The sequence below is a fragment of the Eptatretus burgeri genome, chromosome 1, assembly GCF_056783735.1.
Source record: "Eptatretus burgeri isolate ZD-2024b chromosome 1, Ebu_testis_v1, whole genome shotgun sequence".
Taxonomy (NCBI): Eukaryota; Metazoa; Chordata; class Myxini; order Myxiniformes; family Myxinidae; genus Eptatretus; species Eptatretus burgeri.
Window position 1 is genome coordinate 107128725 of NC_140961.1, and position 12409 is coordinate 107141133.

Below are 12409 nucleotides of genomic sequence, written 5' to 3' on the forward strand. Positions count from 1 at the left end.
GCTAAAATGGCAAAGTACGAAAAAGAGGCTTGCCTAGGCCATGAAGCACCGCCAATGAACTACTGAAAACTGTAAGAAGGTCTTATGGACCGATGAATTAAAATTTGAAATCTTCGGTTCATCACGCAGAGTTTTTGTACGCCATCGAGTAGGTGAAAGGATGGTTCCTCAGTGTGTGACACCAACTGTCAAACATGGAGGAGGAAGCGTGATGAGCTGGGGCTCTTTTGCTGGATTCAGAGTCGGCGATTTGCACAGAGTGACTGGCACCCTGAACGAAAAGGGCTACCACAGCATTTTGCAGTGCCATGCAATACCCTCTGGTCTACGTCTACTTGGTCAGGGGTTCATCCTACAGCAAGATAACGACCCAAAACGTACCTTCAGGCGATGTCAGAACTACCTTTGAAGAAAATAACAAGACGGTAAGCTTCAAATCATGGAATGGCCAGCACAGTCTCCAGACTTAAACCCCATCGAGCTGGTTTGGGATGAACTGGCACAAATACAGTTTGCCATTATATGAACTTTATGAAGTCATTAATCATTTTCAATTTGCCATTTGACAAACTAACCTTTTCTTGAATGATGCTTATACCTCTGAAGATATATTTACCTTCCAGCAGTAGCTCTACTTCACCCAAGCCAGCATTGCTTGCAATACTCTACACATCTGACAACAAGAACACCTGAATCACAGCCTCCGGTGTATGCAAAGGGGACAGATTGCACCCCCCCCATCCCCGACAGCATTTTGGCCGAAAAGTATGAGGTTTATTTGGTTTATTTTTCTTTGTATGCATAGTCAAGACTCGTGGACGAGCAAGTACACTGAATAGATCAGGACAAAATGAGTAATAAAGGGATAGGGGAAACATCAACAGCAGAGCTCAAGGCCAAGATTGAGGGAGAGTTGGCAAAAACAATGGATGTGGGGAGGAATGGGGGACAGGAAAGGACAGATGGAGTGAACAAGATGGATACAGAAGGGAAAACTGGAAATTTGGAAGGAGGAAGGATTGTGTGGTGTGGAGGTTAAAGAGGGTAGAAAAGATCATGGTTTGGGATTGGGGGTGATCTGAGATGGTGGTGAACAGCTGTCTTGAAGACCTGGGGGGAAGAATGAGACTGAAGAGATTGCGGAAGTTGGTTCCACAAGCAGGAAAAAAATGAGGAACGAATGAGTGGAGGTGAGCAGTGATCCTTGATTTGGGTAGTTTTACCAGAAGGGGGTTGATGGTGGACTGTGTGCGCTGTGCAGAAACTTTGGGGGGACAAAGTGTGGAAAGAGCAGAGGATGCAAGACCAAAAAGGAGGCGGTAGAAGACAGAGAGACCACCGACCTGTCTGCCATTGTGAAGTGATAAGCTCAGAGACTCAGCTTCATCATGGTGGATTCCAATAATCCTAAAGGCTTTGGTTTCCACAGTGTCAAGCTAAGCAAGATGCAAGGCAGGGGAGCCAGCCCATAAGGGAGAGCAGTGCTCCATCATGCTGCAGATGAAAACCTTGTATTTGAATAGGAGGCCATGTGCTAAGAAAGGACTTTGTACAATGGAGGATACCCAGTCGGTGGCTGCTTTGGATGCTAACTTTAAATGTGGCTTGCCCAAGAGAGATGACTGATTGAGACCCAGAGTTTGAATGACCGAATTTCCTCGAGAGTTGTTGAGAAAGTAGATTGGTTGGGGGGGGGGGGGGGTGTGGGGTTGTAGACGGTCCTTTTGGAGAGAGATTGGGAGAGTGAGATTTGTCAGGATTGAGAGACATATTCCAAGTGAATAAGGAAATGTTTACATATGAATAAGGAAGAAATATTCATAAACGTTGAACTTTTAATGCCATAATTTTGTGACTACATTCACTACTTAATGATTTTAAAAAAATCCCTTTGTCGTGTACCATCTAAAGCTAAGAATGTTTTAGTATTTGGTCAATATAAAACATCCAACAAATTACACATGCACATCTCCATTTCGATGACTTGACACGCAAGCAGAAAATAGATTTAACATTTTCCTTTTGTTGTGGGATTGTGATGGAACGATCCCAAAAGGTATCGTGATGCTAAACTATAAGAGGATTGTGGTCACGTAATGTGTCATTCTTCATTGTTATTATTCTTCGTTATTCTTCATTCTTCTTCTTCATCCATCACAATCCCAAAACAAATGTAAAACGTCAAAAGATGTCATGATGGTAATCCATGAGGATTGTGGTGTCATTCCTCTCTTGTTTGGTTGTTTTTTGAGATTTCATCCGTCTACATTTTTACTTTTTTTATTTTATTTTTTATCTTTTTTTACTAGTTTCTGTCAGTTTTTAAAAAAAATCTAATATATTGTTGCGGATTCGCGCCCGCCGGCGTGCGAGCGGCCACGTAACTCGAATCGCGGCACGTCGCCCACCGGACGGACAATCCCGTCGTGACCCTCTCGGACTAACGCCGGGAACTAGTCACGGGTGGGCCTTTCGGCCTCACCACGATCGTGCCAATCGGCCCCCCGCGTGGGATAGGGTTGCTCACCAAATTCGACCTACCTAAGTACCCACACGGAGGGTAGACCGGGCGATCGCACCTCGCCGCAGGTCGACTTCGGACACGGGCCACTTTAAGCGACCCGTTCCGTACTATCGGGATAACCGAGCGGTGTTATCGTCAACCTCGACGGTTCGATTAATTATCGGGCGTTTTTAGCCCACGACCAACCCTTTACGTGAAGTAAGATGGAGATTCAATTAGAGAAAAGACGAAGCGAAACGGGAGAAACAGTTCAACATAAAGCACATTTATTCCGCGCAAACGGAAAGCACACATATACAATTATACACCAAAAGCAAATATAAAAGTCGAAGAAACACAACAATTCTGCACAAAAAGCAAATGTAACAATGCAGATCTACTACCAACTACCGAGCACACGGCAACACTTATACAGTTTTACTTCACAGACGGCGCCGACAACACATATACTCAAAGCAAAAGAAAAAGGGACCACCCTCAACGATGAGGGGGCAGACGGGCCTGGGGCCGAGACCGCGTCGAGCCTACCCGTCTGGTGATGAGCCGCAAAATGGCGGTGGCGCCCCGACTCCGCGGGCCTCGCTGGCACTGCCTGGAAATGGGGTGGGAACGGGGCCCCCTTCTCACACTATCTCAGCGCGGGGGGGAAACAGGAGGGGGTTGTTGATGCTCGGGGGAATGAGGATATCTCGCTGGCTCGGGTTCCGCGACGAGCGTCTCCACTGCGACCTCAGTCGCGTTACCGGCCTCCCCTCTCCGCAGCTCCCCGACTCTGACACGAGCGCCCTCTCGACTGCCTTCGCCGCCGCCACCTCTCCAACTCTCCACTCTTCTCAGCTCCGTCCAACTGCTTTCTCTGACTCCTCTTCTCTTCTCTTCTCTTCTCTTCTCTTCTCTTCTCTTCTCTTCTCTTCTCTTCTCTTCTCTTCTCTTCTCTTCTCTTCTCTACTCTACTCTACTCTACTCTACTCTACTCTACTCTACTCTACTCTACTCTACTCTACTCTACTCTACTCTACTCAACTCTCCTTGACTGACTCAACTACTGTTCGGCGAGCGAACGCGGCCCTTTATAGCCCCCGGGGCTTCGCTCCTTCACCTTCGACCCTTCACCTCTGGCTGGCTCCCCATTGGACAGAGGAAAAGTGGGCGTGAATGATTTTTGATCCGCGAATCTGCATATAGCGATTATACTCCGACGCACCTGGAGGCGGGGCCAAATCGCCCCACGCTCGCCGATAGGACGGAACAGAAGTGGGCGTGAATCGTTCTTGATCCGATTTCTTCGGAAAGGCTGGTGTTTTTGCACCCGCCGCTCGGCGCGCGCCCTGCACGAGTCCAGGATCGGTGTCCACAAGCAGCGCGGGAATGGCGGTGATGCGATGGTTGCGACAGCGAGATGTGACGGTAAAGGTCGTGGCTGTTGTTGTGAAGCGGCGTTGCAGTTGGTGGTTGTTGTGTGATGGCTGTTGAGACGTGGTTGGTGGTGGTTGTGGTGGTAGTAATGGCGGCTGGTCCAAAATAAAGATAGTAAAAGAAAAACGGCTATCCTGAAGGGTCGCAGCCCGAATGAATGACATTTATTCCCTCTAAACAACGGGTTTGGGCCTAACTACACATATACTTACAGAGATATCTCACCTAAGGGACCTGAATGGTGGTTTGCGAATTTCGTCAACCACAACAATATAAAGCTGAGTTTGTGTCTTTGGGCCTGTCTGTCTGTGGGTCATAAGCACCACCCATTCTATAGGCCATGCCCTCCAGGCATCCAGAAATTGCCACCATATTTCTCTCTCCACGTCACTCAGATTGTTTTCAAGGCCTCATGTACATTTGAAGACTGAAAAACGCATCTTCTATCATTCAATAAATATTCCATTTTAAGGAAGAAAAAAAAGCTAACATTTTGATTATGACTCAAATGTTTTGTCCGCAGCGATTGCGGCCGCTGTCGAATATACACTGCCCAATGAAGGTACGTGATACAAGGAAATCTAACACAGGTGGAGGCCATTCAGCCCATCGTGCCTGCACGAACACCATACAAATTTATCGACATAAGATCCAAGGAAGAAAATGCAAAAAAACGTTTTTGATTCATGAAATAATTGCTTGTTTTTTTTTGTTTGATTTTTTTTTTTGTTGCTGTTTTTTTTTCCAGATTTTGCCACTTATTTAGTCCACCAGCTCCAATCCTTTAATCTGAAAACAGATTTAGATTATATATTTGAATTAGTCTGTGAATATCCATCATGGAAAATTGCATCATAAAATGTGTAGTGACATTAATTATTCTTTCCTCATTAATTCATGTTTTTATTTTCTGAATATTTGTAAAAATAAAAATAAAAACAAGAAGCATGTGAACCTTAGTAGCCAATCAGTTGCATCCTTCCAGATTGGGCCAATAGATACATGGGATGCTAAAATTTCAGTACAAAAACCAGAGCTCGTCATCATGACACAGTTGCTTGGGTGCTTTTTTTAGCGAGCATTTTTTGTCAGCCATTCGGCATGTTGGTGTTTTGTGGTGACCTTTGCTATATATTGGGACGGTTGAGAGAGGTGGATTTTGTCGGTTTGGTGAATGGCCACAGCTACAGTGAGCGAGCCTCTTCTACTTTCTTTGATGCTATTTTGGGCCGCAGTTACTTGACACCAGGGACCCTGCTTCTTCACCAACTGCTGGAGAGACACGATGGATTGTTAATTGGCTGGACTTTATTTGCACACGTCATTGCGTTTTGAATTTGAGTGGGATTTCTTTTCTTTTGGTTTGGACGCTAATCACCATAACCAGCACACTATAAAGGAAAGCATTCCACAAATGCATAAAATTGCTCAAAGCTCCTCATTTGAATTCTAGAGCACCTACAAAAGTGATGTATACAGTGATTTACGTCTGAAGATCGGGTATTCAAATAAGTAGTGAGGAAAGTGAAAAAATAAATTTTGAGCGCTTTACCGTACAGAAACCGTTGTGGCCTGTTCCAAGTCGAGGCATTTTTGAGCATCCTGAAACCAAATGGCACCTTGAGACCCCCCCTCCCCCCTGTGAGATGACAGTGGGCTGACCAAGATGGTGCCATCTTGGTAAGGCTTTTTTTTCGTTTCTTTTTGATGATGATCAACCTCTTAATTATCTTGAAATTGGGTGTTTAAATTTACCCAAATACCCAGTTTTCATTCATGCTCTCCCTTGGACTTCCCTTCGAATGTATGGAAAGTTTGGAGCTACAACGTTTCATAGTTTTTTGGCGTTATGGAGGAGACTGACACACTGTCACACGGGCTCTTTTATTATTTTAGTTACACAACATTTCATAGGACTTGAAGCCCTCCTCTCAACTTGCATATGCTATACTGAAATGACCTGATATGTAGATTAACTGAATTTCTCTGTGGCATTTCATTCTCTAAAGTTCATAGACAAGGTTTACTGAGATAGGATGTTTGCCCAAAATCCTATTCTTATTCGAAATAATGCGAAAATGCTATTTTATATTTGTTTCGATTGTGAAGATACCATGTACTACATTGCAAGCCTGGACTGTGCAGCACCAGAACCTCACCTTTCAGTTCAGTTCAGAGAAAGTTCCGTTGTGAGCACACTATGAGTCATCTTGCGAATTATTATTGACATGAAAGCTCAGTTCAGCATGCAGGGTGAGGCCCAAGGTGAAGTTGTGTTTTTAATTTTCAAAGATTCTTTATGAAGAAAATGAAATTTTTTGGTTGGAAGTGTTGGCATGCCATTATGCCTCTGCATTTCGCTTAATTATCCACCGATCGTTATGACTCATATCGGGTGAAGAATGGGAACAAAGCTTGAGTGACAAATGCAAGATGTCATTGGCTGTAGTTTTGGAATTCATTGTGTGCAGCTGAAAGTCGCAGTTTCTTTTTGCAATGGCTCCAACGTCCATTTGGTGCTTCCACTGAACATGTCGACTATGTTGCACATTTAGAACTCGTTGCAAGTCGAGAGAGAAGTCTTGCACATCTTCTGTAGTCTGTGAAGAAAAGAGTATATTGAGTGCAAGCTTGAAGTAGTTGTAAAAGAGTAACTCGATGTGTTCTATTTCTGTGTTGGACAGGCAGGACATCTTACATGTGTCTATATGCATCCATGTATATGTATATATGTATGTGTGTATATATGCATCGATGTGTAGACATATATATGTATGTATGTATATATGTATATATATGTATATATATATATATATATATATATATATATATATATATATATATATATATATATATATATATTTGTGTGTATATATATATATATATATGTATATATATATATATTTGTATGTGTGTATATATATATATATATATATATATATATATATATATATATATATATATATATTGTTGTGGTTACCAGATTCGCAAACCACCATTCAGGTCCCTTAGGTGAGGTATCTCGGTAAGTGCATGTGTAGTTAGGCCCAAACCCGTTGTCTAGTGGGAATACATGTCATTTATGCGAGCTGCGACTCTTCAGGATAGCCGTTTTTCTTTTACTATCTTTATTTTGGACCAACCGCCATGATCACAACCACAACATCAACCACCGACCACAACCACCGCTTCACCACAACCGCCACGACCTTCACGCACACCTCACAACCGTAGCATCGCCACCGTTCTTGCCCCGCTGTGGGTACCGGTGTTGGACTCATGCAGAACGCGCGTCGAACAGCGTGTACAAAATCACGGATTTTGTGCTTCAAAAACGGATCAAAAACGACACACGCCCACTTTTTGCCGTCCAATCGGTGAGCGAGGGGCGATTTGGTCCCGCCTCCAGAACGATCGATATATGCAAATTTGTGGATCAAAAAGCCTTCACGCCCACTTTTTCTCGGGCCAATGGGGAGCGAGGTGAAAGGTCAAAGGGAGGGGGTCAAAGGCGAAGTTACGGGGGGATAAAAGGACGGTGTTCGTCAGTCAGAAAAAGGAGAACGAGAACGAAGAAGGAGGAGAACGAGAAGGAGTCGAAAGGAGAACGAGAACGAGAACGAGAAGGAGTCGGAACGGAGGGGACGAGTGTGGAAGTCTGGAGCCCGAAGCCTGCAGTGGCTGGAGAAGCTGAAGAGAGTCGGACGAGGGGGTGCTCGCATCGGTGCCAGGAGCTGCACGCCCGAGGGAGGCCGGCAGCGCGACCTGGCCGAGGTCGAGACGCACACCAGGGATAATAAAGATCCTCTATACCCCGAGCATCAGCAACCCCCTCCTGTTTCCCCCCGCGCTGAGATAGTGCGACCAAGGGGCCCCGTTCCCACCCCCTGCCAGGCACTGTCCACGAGGCCCGCGGGTTGCGGGGCCATCGCCGCTCCGCGTCTCATCACCAGACGGGTAGGCCCGACCCGGTCTCGGCCTCAGGCCTGCCTCATTCTTGAGGGTATTTCTTTTCCTTGGTTTTGGGTATGTGTTGTCGGCGCCGTCTGTGAAGTAGAATTGTATAAGTGTTGCCGTGTGCTCGGTAGTCGGTATTAGCTCTGCACTGTGTTTTCACTTTTATGTTTTGTGTAAATGGAATTGTGTTTTCTTTTTTTGTGTGCATTTGGTGGAATTGTATTTGTGTGCTTTCCGTTCGTCGCGAATAAATGTGCTTTATTGTTGAACTGTTTCCCGCTTCGCTTCGTCTTTTCCTCCATTGAATCCCCATCTTGCTTCACGTAAAGGGTTGGTAGTGGGCTGAATACGCCCGATAATTAATCGAACCGTCGAGGTCGACGATAACACCGCTCGGTTATTCTGATAGTACGGAACGGGTCGCTTAAGTGGCCCGTGTCCGAAGTCGACCTGCGGCGAGGTGCGATCGCCCGGTCTACCCTCCGCGTGGGTACTTAGGTAGTTCGAATTTGGCGAGCAACCCTATCCCACGCGGGGGCTGATTGGCTCGATCGCGGTGAGACCGAAAGGTCCACCCGTGACTGGTTCCCGGCGTTAGTCCGAGAGGGTCACGACTGGATTGTCCGTCCGGTGGGCGACGTGCCGCGGTTCGAGTTACGTGGCCGTCAGCACGCCGGCGGGCGCGAAGACCGCAACACTGGTGTCAGGAGTGGGATACAAATTCATCGCCCTCCTCGCGGCACTGGTGTCGGAGAACAGGAAAACGGGCTGTCCTGTCTCCGGCTAAATTCACGGGAATCGGTCCAGGGGTGAGAGAAGCGACCCCCGATTCCCTCCAAATTACGAGCGAGCAAATTAACCCTTCACGAGAAGCAAGATGGCGTCTCAAGGCGAGCGGGAGCCGGGGGTATTAGAAATGTATATGTGTAGTAATGTAGAATCCATGGTCCAGGATGGAATCCCCGAGCAGGAAATGTTGATTGTGCAGGAACACGGACTCGCCCAACTGAACCCAGGGCCCGAGGTGGGTGCGGCGGCGGCCGCGGTGTATGACACCTCCCCCCCCCCCTCTCCACCAAGACCTTTCCCCAACCCCTGCCGAAATGGCTCACTCAAGCGCACCCGACATGGCCCAGCTATTCACCATGCTGGCACAAATGAATGCGGAAATGAAAGGCATGAACGAAAAGATGGATGCGAATATGAATGAAGTGAAAACGACGATGGATGCGAATACACAGCAAATTAAAAACGAAATGAAAGGCAATACACAACAAATAAACGAAAAGATGGATACAAAAATAAACGGATGGAAGCAAACATGAAGGAAGAAATGAAAGAGCTACGGGGTGAGACGCAGAACATGGGCCGATGCCTGCAGGCGGGCATGAAGGCCGTGACAAAGGAAATAATAGTGGAGACAAGGGAGGTAAAGGGTGAAGAGTTGGCAGTGACGGTAGCCGGGAAGGGAACGATAGAGGAGAGACTGCACGGTGAGGACGGGGTAAGTGACGCACACACGAAGGTAGTGGAGGATAGTGAGGGTGAGCTGGCGGACTGGGTAGGGACCCAGTGCGAGCACCTGGATGGCCTCCTCCAGGAACGAGGGGAGGGAGTATGCCCCCTTGAGGTGAGTCACGACCAGGTGAGTTCGGTCGTGCTTTGCGAGGTTGAGGGGACGAGTGCTGTGGACGGGTGCACGGAAAGCTTGGGGGGTATAGAGGCCCCGGAGACCCTTGTGGGGACACGAATCCCCAGGGTGGTTGTCCCTGTGTGTGTGGTGCAAGGTGTGAGTGCGTCCCCGTGTGTGGAAGCGACCCCGTGTGTGAGTGGTGTGGTGGCGATGGTGCCGGAGTACGTGCTTCCCAGCACGCCGTGTGTGAATGAGGCACGGAGTGTGGATGAGGCACCGCGGTTGAGTGCCCCCGCGTGTGTGAGTGAGGGACGGTGTGTGGATGAGGCACCGCGGGTGAGTGCCCCCGCGTGTGTGGATGAGGCACGGAGTGTGAGTGAGGAACCGCGGGTGAGTGCCCCCGCTTGTGTGAGTGAGGCACGGTGTGTGGATGAGGCACAGCGGTTGAGTGCCCCCGCGTGTGTGAGTAGTATGGTTTGTGTGAGTTGTGAGGCACGCGTGGGTGAACGGCCGTGTGCAAGGTCGTTGTGTGCAAGGGAGACCGTGTGTGTGAGAGAGCGGTATGTGAGGGAGATGTCGGTCGGCATGCGGGAGCACGCAGCCGCGTCTCCCCGTGTGAATGTGATTGAGTGGACTGTGTGCGTCGTGACACGCAGGTATGTGTGTGTGGAATGGAGACGACGACGGCGACATGCGAGTCAAGAAAGCCGGGTCGCGGCTGTGGCTGTTTCGGGGACCGTGCCGGGTTCACCCAGCAGTGAGCACGCGGTTCGTGCTGTGCAACGCACGAGACCGCCACGTGCTCGCTTGCGAGAGTGAAGTCCCGGTCCGGAAACGCACGCGGTGGATTTGCCGATCCCGCGGACGGACAAAGTTTAGGCAGGTAAATGGATTTGGACCGGACGGGTTCTCCACGCGATCGTGTGTGTTAAGCTCCAACGGGCAAAGCACATGTGTTCGCGTGGGGAACCCCTCGAGACGTGGGGCTTGTGTTTTTTTTTTTTGCGCACGGTGACGCCATGGCTGCACGTGGGGTTGGAATCCGGCAGGAGGGGTATCTCTGCCGGATGGTCCCGTCCAAGGAGGGACGAGGAACACGTGCAGCTGCATGACGTCACGGGCAGGTGCAAAGTGCGCGAGCTCTGAGTTGCCGCGCTGGCGCTGCGCATGTAAAGAAAAAAAAAAGAAAAAAAGAACAAGCCTCACTTTCGGGTACACAGGATTCCTGGGCAAGGGGTGAAAGACCCCCTTGGCCTGGGCACAGGATGGAAACTAGTTAGGGGGAAGGGTGAGCTTAGCTAGACCGACTTCATGGGGCAGGGGTAAGTCCTCATGGAGTCCGTGGAATGGATTAGGTAGAGGGATTTAGTGAGCTTTAGGTTGGGAAATAAAATGATTTATTTTGGAGACAGTGACAGACTTGTGGATGTGTAGAGGGGACGTAGCTTAGCTACGTAGAGTTAAAAGGAACGTGCTACTAGTTTAAGGGACGACGTGGGAGCACGAGTTAGTGAGGGGAAGTAGTTAGAAGGATGGCAGAGTTCAGCGGTGTGTGTGTTGAAGAGTTGGTGAGTTGTGAGGTGAGTACTTGTTGAGTGAGTGAGGCCAGCGGGTCTGTGTGAGTGGAGCGAATGGGGAATGCATGGTGCGATGAGTGATTGGGGGGAGGAGTGACTCCCGCCCAAGGGACCCCGGGGTCAGAGTAAAGTGAGTTAGGGGGTTAGTCAAATTTACAAAACGGAGGTCGTTTTGCTGTTGGTGGGAATGTAGGCTCGAGACCCATTTGGAGGGGTGCAGGAGCCCTGTTGACGGGCTTGGGAGCGTGGCTGCGAAAGGTGAGTATCGCTGAGTGGGTACCCCGGGCACCAGGCTAGTCGGCCGCGGTAGGCCATGGGCCCAGGGCCGGGATAGAGTAGTGGGCACGGGTGCGCCTGCTTGGTGCGGGGGCCCGGGGCGCCATTAGCCGCGTGGGCAGTGTTGTGGGCACGGGTGACCCTCGGAAAGGGGCCCGGGAGGCCGGCCTGCCACGTGTGCGTTTCAGGGGAGGTGCCATGGGGGGCACTCCCCGGTGTTAGGGAGCTGGTAGGCTCGGAGGCAGTGTAGTGCCCGGGGGTGCCATAGCGGGAGAATCGGCAGAGGGTCATGCCTGCCAAAGGGAGCCACGTGTCCCAGCCAGGAGACCGTGTGAGGGCACGGAGTGAAAATTGGGGGGCGAGGCCCGAAATTGTAAGGACACCAACACAGGCGACGGGAATCTGGGTTGTTAGAACCAATAGTTTAAGCGAGAGGCGCTTGTTGAAAGCCCCGGGGTAGTTTAACAGTTAAATGGTTAGGGTAGATTAGGAGATGTACCCCTCCGCACCATCCATCCCCTCGCTGTCGTTGTGGGCCGCTGGACCCACTTGGTGTTAAGATCGCCGAACTCTGGGGAGGCCATTCTGAGGCTTCGTTGGGCCTCGACACAGGACGTTAGCTCTCCCTTGTTCCCCTCCGGGAAGGGAACGTAGGGGTTGGGAGTAGGCTAGGTGACAGAATAGGTTAGCCGAACAAGGACGATAAAGGGGGTTAGGGGACGATTTATAGTGGGGAAGTAAAAATAAAAACAACAAAAAAATTAAGGGGGCTAAATTGGTTTTTCACAAATTAAGGGAGTGGGTATGTACAGTGACAGGCAAAGGCGATAGGTGGGAGGGAGACAGGAAGGTAGGTCCGAGCCCGCCTTCCAAGTGGCCAGCACCACCGCACTCCCTCCACCAACCTCCACTGAACGGCAAAGGCTAGCCAACTCCATCGGCTGGCCGTGTTTTGCTTCAAGGCGGAGGCCGGCCAACTTCATCGGCAGCTGTTGTTTTGCTGCAAGGCCTGTGCCATCGGCTGGC